Consider the following 7359-nt stretch of genomic DNA (forward strand, 5'->3'; position numbering starts at 1 on the left):
ATGGCAGGGCGCGGCTGACCTCTGACCCCGTCTGCAGGCTCTGTGGTTGGAGTGAGGAAACAGAGATTGAGTTTAAAAAATGGTGTCAGTGTAATAATGGTGGTTAGAGTCTGATCCTTCAGACCTGACTCTGGACAATTTTTTTATAACTTGACGTATCGACCCTGTCGTGGATCGTGTTTGTCCTGAAAAATGTCTGAATTACACATCTACATTTTATCACTTACTCAATAGTTGGTAAATAAGTAGCAGTGAGGTTATGGCAAAAGAAAATTATATTGTTAACGTAATTGTTGACACTGTTTTTTTTTCTATGTAATTATTTAATAAAAGAAAGTCGTCAAGTTCATGTAAAGACAGAAAGAGTTCAAACCAAATAAATATCTAAGAATGCGCTTAATTATATTAGATTTCCTTGAAACAAAGGACTGAGACAAAAAAATCTAAAATAGTGCAATAATGCCCAGAAAAAAAAGAGGTAAAAAATGAGCCAATACATTTCAATAATACAACCTGATATATAAGATTTTAAACATTTTCAATTCCTTCAGCGAGTCATTCATCTAAAATGTATAAAGATCTGTTAGCGCCCCCTCTCTGTACAGACCTGTACAGCCACTATCACTAACCACTATATGATAGCATTATATATTTAGCATCCTATCAGACACATCAGGTGCAGCTGTGACTACAACATGGTACAACAGACTCCCCCTGGTGGTGCCCACTGTTCTGTATTGAATTCACTTACGTAACCAGTCGACCTGGGGGACAGAGGCTCGTGGAAGATGAGACGCCAGGAGACTTCCCTGTTCCCATTACTGTCACGCTGCCGGAAACACCGCCTATACACACACACACACACACTTTCTATATCTGTGAGGACAATCCCACGTTTAGTACATTCCCTTCTCCCGGATACGATCTTAAAATAACTATTAGACCTAATCGTAAACACTGTGGTATAATTTGTAATAATTTTTTAAAAAAAAAGTTTTTTTGACATTATTGTTTTCAGTCCGATTTTTAATCAGTTACAAGTTGTGAGACTTCCTTCTACCTACTGTAAATAGTAGCATTAGTCCTTTATCTTAGGAAATGTTTATCATGGAAATGCCCCGCTATGAAGCAGTAATTAAAAGACCCCCTCTTTAGGTGTCTTTAATTAGTGCAAAGACACAGAGAGACAAAAACCCCTGCAATGATTAAATGTGTTTGACTTGCAAAAAAAGTCAAAATTACAATAAAAAATATATTTTTATTTATTTTTATTTTTTTTGCTTGCAGACATTTAGGATAAAAGCCAGAACAACACCGTTGTTTCATGTAATCAAACCTCTTTGAAGAACATGTGGTGGGGCTATTTCTCACTCTTTTCATCTTTGGTGAAGTTACAAAAAACAAACAAAAAAAAAAAAAAACGACCGGTCGGAATCACTGGAAAGTTCTGGTCTGTTAGTGAGGCTGTAACAGTGAAATATGACGGTTCCCAGTACGAGGAGCCACTCACTGAAACACAAACTAGGTTAATGTGATAATGTGTGTGTAAAGAGGATGCAGCGTACGACCGTTGATTCAGAGGTTAATGGAGCGTCTCATGTGAATGAGGCTTCCATTCGTTCTGGAGAGCTGAATACTTTCAGCGCAGCACTACAGCAAATTGTTCTGTGTGTGTGTGTGTGTGTGTGTTATCTACTTTAGTGGAGAGTAAACATGTTCCTCAAGAGCAAAGCCATTAGTCATGGTAAAGTGTGTGGTTTTGCCCTTTCAGCTGTTTGTGTCTGTGATATAAAAATAAAATCTTGTTTTCTTTTTTTTTTTTCGTGTATTTTTTCCAATAAACATTTTTCTTCAAAGGGCAAAAATCTAACCAAACCAAAAAACTTGACCTCAGTTCTGAAGCAATGGGAACTAAGGGTTCAATTCTCACCTTTCAGATATAGTGAGAGACACGTTAGCCTTCTGTCTGAAATGCCATGGGTGCTTTTTAAAACATGTAATTCAGGGGGATTAAACTCATTTTCACCTGGGGGGGGGGGTACATCAACAATCTACTCCCCCTTGAGGGGCCGGTTGTAACTGTAAGACTGTTTAGCTGTAACTTGATTATCATTTATTCAAGTTATAAATACTGTACATTGCTCTGTGAGATGAAAGAAAGTGAAATAATCAAGTTGAGAAACTCAAACAGGCAACGTGGACCTTAGCACCAGGCAATTAAACATTTTTTAAACTCTTGCAGGCCACATAAAATGACTTGCCGGCCCACATTTGGGCCACGGGCCTTGAGTTTGTCACACATGATTTAATTAATCCGTAATTGTATGATATTTAATTTGTAATTTGAGAATGTCCTGTACGTGTGTCAAATGTTTAAGAGTTTTAGTAAAAATGGCTTTCGAGAACCATCGATTTTATTTTTTATTTTTTGTCCCGTTTTACGTTCAAGCATTTTCTAAAAAATGGACATACTGTCCAAATATCCTCAGCGTGATTCTGCGCAGTTGTTTTTCATTTATTTTAGTCAATTTTTTTGTTTATATCACAGAGAAGTCCATGAGGTGGGGATGAAAGAGTCCTCACGTCGTGGTGCTGTCTGATTAGCCGAGTGATGAGTGGTGGTGGGAGTTTGTTAGTCTGCAGTTCATTTGCTCCGGCGCCCCCTGGGGAAGTTTAATTGAATAAAACGCAGCCCTGCACTTCTTCACTCCACGTGTCTGTAACACTGACCACTCGTGTCAAGGACAGTCACTTATTTATGGCTCAGACTGTTGGCACCAAAAAAAAAACTCCATGCAGGACACGACCGGTCACAGATGGATGAGGTCCGTCAGTGTTTCCTGAATTTTTTGCTTCAAATGTAATGAACTGTCTAATGAGGGAGAGCAAAAAGGGGGAGGGAGGGGGGAGTTACTTTCTAGTCGTTTGCATAACGTCTTCAGTTCTCGTCTCCCGCAGACCGCTACGTCTGCAGGCGTTAGTCTAATACACATCAGATCAAGTTCAAACGCAGATGGAGTGAAGCCGTAGGGGCTTTACAGCAGGGGTCTTCAAACGTATCATCTCACTGAAGGGCCTCATCAGTGATCGATGCTCAAAAAAAAAATTAAAATTAAAGGACCTTTAGTTGAATATCAATACAGTCAGACTACAATCGAAACAGTTTTTTTAATATTATATATTTTATTTTATTTATCTTCAATGACCAATTAAAGCATTTAATTAATCCAAAAAAAATATTATTGACATGTAGTCACGGGCCGAATGTTGGTCATTCACGGGCCAGTAGTGGCCCCCGGGCCACAATTTTGAGGTCCTTGCTTTACAGGAATTTAATTTAAATTTAAAAAAAATATATTTTATTTCATGTTCCACACCAATTAAACGGTAGCGATCATCAAATCAAACTGCGTGTTTATATTAATGATCCCTGAACTGTACACGTGTTCAATGTCTGGAAAAAAAAAACAGAAACCCCAGAGGAGACGAACTGAAGGCCTGATTATCAGTCCTCACATTTCACTGCAGTATTGTTCTCTTGATTCTCTCTCCTCTCTCACACTCACATCACACTCTTTTTATTGTGGCTGCAGAAACATGATTTACTCCCTCTGGAGTTTCTAAAAGGCCACGCAGGGCCGCGTGTTTTACAGAGAAACAGATTCAAATTCAATCGAATTACACTTCGTCCTCGGAACCAGATGTAAAGCATCTTAATTACCAACTCAAATAAACCGTCGCTCTGTAGTCTCTCGCAATATTGCGGCAAATATTAAGGACGTGCCAAAAACAATTTGTCGTATTTATTTACCGACGACCAACGGCATCATTAAGGAGTTAGTTCTGTCTCGAAGACAAACAAGTGAATTAGAATCGTGTGGACATTAGGACGAAAAGTTGGAAAAGTCTAGCTTAGCCTGATGCTTCCAAAACTGTTTTTGCACAGCCCTTTTTTGTACACTAGGTGGAGCTAGAACCTGATAACGTATATTTCTATCGCTACAAACCACTGTATGAGTTGCTGCCACCTAGTGACTGGAGGCTTGTTATCGTTTAAGCATCACAGCAGTGGTACACCCCCTCACGCCCCCCCTCCCCCCCCCTCCTGGCACCTCAACGCGCACCCCCAAGGGGGCCCGCCCCCCTATTTGAATCAACACAGGTTTTACTTTATACCTTTTCATTTTAAATGTAGGAAAAATCTACATTTATTTATTCACATTGTAGGATGAGTAGAGGTAAAAAAAAAAAAAAAAAGAAAGAAAGTGTATTTTATTCCACATATGTGCGATAGGGAATAAAGTGTGAAGTGGTGGAGTCGCTAGTTTAGACGGTAAATATAAAGTAGTAAAAAAAAAATACTATTAAAAATTCTTTTTATTTCATGTACGGTGTCCACTGACATTGTTGTCACAACCAGGCAATTAGGCAGGAACACTGGCTGCACTGAGTGTGTGTGTGTGTGTGTTGGTACGCGAGTGTGTGTGTGTGTTGTTACAGCATCACCGCGGCTGGATGAGAGGGAGATAGATCATCCGCCACAGCAGATGTGCTGACGCCACAGAAAACTTAGTTTCCTTCGCTGGCATTTTACCCACACTCCCTCTGTGCTGCTGCTCGTTCTCCAGGCTTCCTGCCTCTGCTAAGAACACTGGGAGTTTTTCTGAAAGGCGTCCCAGACAAGCTGCACACCCCAGTGTTCTGGCTTGTGATGATCACTGTGTGAGTGGATCCTGCGTGTGCACAGCACACACCGTGTCACAGCTCCTCCTCCTCCTCACCTTCACTTTCGTCCTTTATCCTCTAACTCCCCCGTGTCACAGCCTCCACTGGATTCACACACTCTCTCTCTCTTCTCTCTCTCTCTCTGCTCTTGGTGGTTTTTATACCATTAAAGATGATAAGAAGATCTTTTTTTTAGCATCGGTTTTTATACCATTAAAGATGATAAGATGATAAGAAGATCTTTTTTTTATAGCAAAAACAATAATCTGTCAGAGGGCCAGACACTGAAATCAATGAATTTTCTCTTGATTTTATCGTTTGATATTTATTCCGGACTCCAATCGCAGGACGGATTGGATGGTTTGGAGGGCCAAGATTGGGCTTGGGGGCCGGTAGTTGACCATTACTGCAATAGAGGAAGAGTGTTTTGTCCCATATACGTATATATGATGATGATATAGCTATTCCTACCCTCTCCCTGTTTCTTCTACCGGTCTTCTTTCACGTTGTGATTCTGCTGTGATGTTCACTTAAATGCAGTTGAAAAGTGTTTCTCAGAAGCAGACGTCCACCTCCACAGTACAGAGTACAGGAGCTGCTGCTCTGGTGGAGTTAACACAACTGTGAAGGCAACATCATACTGTGGGAGACATCTTTTTTTTTCTGCCCTACACTCCCCCGTGGAGTGACTTCAGGTCGAACTTGACAATTTATCCTCGAGAGTTGTGGTAAATTTTTGGCCACAAAAAACCACACCCTGTGGTGGATGCTCCTTTATGATTTAATAATAATGAAGTCTGTTAAGGAACAAAATACTGTTTGAAATTTAAAGAAGAAAATCAGGAATATTGATGGAGCAATAACAGCCACTCTCCAGCCCCGTGTGGATTTGATTTTTATTCCAAAGCAGATGAACTTATTTAATTACTTACCAAATTTAGTTAAGCTCCACCACCACGTCCCAAACTGAGCTAAACCCTGCTAATTAAATCCGGAGTGGTTAAAAAAGTGGGGTTTTTTTCTGCAGAGATTTTTGCAGATGAATTTCTAATCTCGTTTAATCACAGCTTTGATTGGTCCGTGCCCGTCCTCCGTCTATCACCCCTCCAGAATCCGAAACCTGTGGAGGATCTTCAGACGCTTGGACGATTCCTCTGAGTATCCGGCACATTTTCTCCTTATTCTTTTGAAGGCATGTGTCAAACTCAAGGCCCGCAGGACGAGTGCGGCCCACAAGTCATTTTTTTGTATATATTTTTTGTAAATATTATACATTGCTGTGTAAAATAAAAATAAAAAATCAGGTTTAAATGCTTTTTAAGCTCCCACGGGCCACGATAAACAACTTAGTGGACCGCATTGGGCCCGCGGGCCTTGAGTTTGACACATGTGCCTTTAATAACGCCATAAAATGCACGGCATTATTTCATGATGTTAGCAACCCCCGCGCGCACCAAAGGGAATGGCAGCGTTGCCCGCCTGTGGCGGCCGTGTTGCTCTCTCCGTCTGAATAGTTAGGGAGGCAATTGCCAATAAATAGCACCTGATGGCCTCCAGCATCAGCAGCAGAGAGGGAGGTTTGTGTTCTGATGTCTGATTGGTCGAGGCCTGAGGTCCAGAACAAACCATCTCATTAATCTGAGGACACTGTTGGGACGCTCTGTGTGTGTGTGTGTCTGTGTGTGTGTGTGTGTGTGTAAAACGGCTTCACTCACTTGTTGCTGTGTTCAAAGTTCAGTTGTGTTACATAGAACTGGAGAATTGTTTGCATATTTTTTAACGTTTTTTTTTTCTGTATTATTAGTGATAAAAAAAGTTTTGAAGATTTACCCTCTCGATCAGACTCATTTTGGTTGTCAACGGGCCGGACCAGTACAGTCATAACATAATGACATTTAATAAAATAAAAATTCTGTCGGACCAGTACAGTCATAACATAATTACATTAAATAAAAAAAAAGTCTGTTTTTTCCCCTTTGTTTTCAGGCCAAAAAGTGCATTACATAATTCTTAAATTTTAATTAAACATAATTTTACAAAACAAAACATTTCCTGGACATCAAGTTTTTTTTTTTGGGCCGCATACAAACCCAAAGCGGGCCAGTTTTGGCCCACGGCCTGCATGATTGACACCCCTTGATCTTACCAGAAAGAAAACGTGACTGAGTGGTGTATTATGGGATGTCACATTCACACCAGACTCACATTAGCCGCCCATGGAGCAGATGGAGGGTTCGATTCTCATCTAAATCAGACGATGTCACTGTGACGCCGCTGCTCCTCAGACGTCTGTTTGTTCTGACGGGTGAGAATTGCGTTCATGAGGCTGTGGTTACACCTCCATGTTTTTCAACACGTGAAAACACTCGGTCACATGTTGAAATGATTTCCTCTCCGTTTGTTTCACGGACGCCCTTCGAACGTCCCGCTCGTCTGTTTTCCTGCAGTACCTGTTTCCCGCCTCCGCCTCTGACGACCCCTGACCCGCCGACTGTATTTAAAGATGTTTCGATTTTAAAATCTGTTTCAGTTGTTTTTGTGTCAGGAGACTGTGACAGAGCGCACTCTCAGCACGCTTTTCTGAATCGCCGTTCACTGTCAAGTGTACGGTGGTGTGTAAGCCAAACGACGGAG

The 7359-nt window shown here is 40.9% G+C and overlaps 1 protein-coding gene across 1 annotated transcript in view; it reads left to right on the forward strand.

The window, feature by feature from the left end:
* LOC103391033 (A disintegrin and metalloproteinase with thrombospondin motifs 2-like) overlaps positions 1 to 7359 on the forward strand; it is a 101969-nt gene that overhangs the window by 56744 nt on the left and 37866 nt on the right. The window lies entirely within an intron of this gene.

This window comes from Cynoglossus semilaevis, chromosome 15 (genome assembly GCF_000523025.1).
Source record: "Cynoglossus semilaevis isolate Cse_v1.0 chromosome 15, Cse_v1.0, whole genome shotgun sequence".
NCBI classification, from domain to species: Eukaryota; Metazoa; Chordata; class Actinopteri; order Pleuronectiformes; family Cynoglossidae; genus Cynoglossus; species Cynoglossus semilaevis.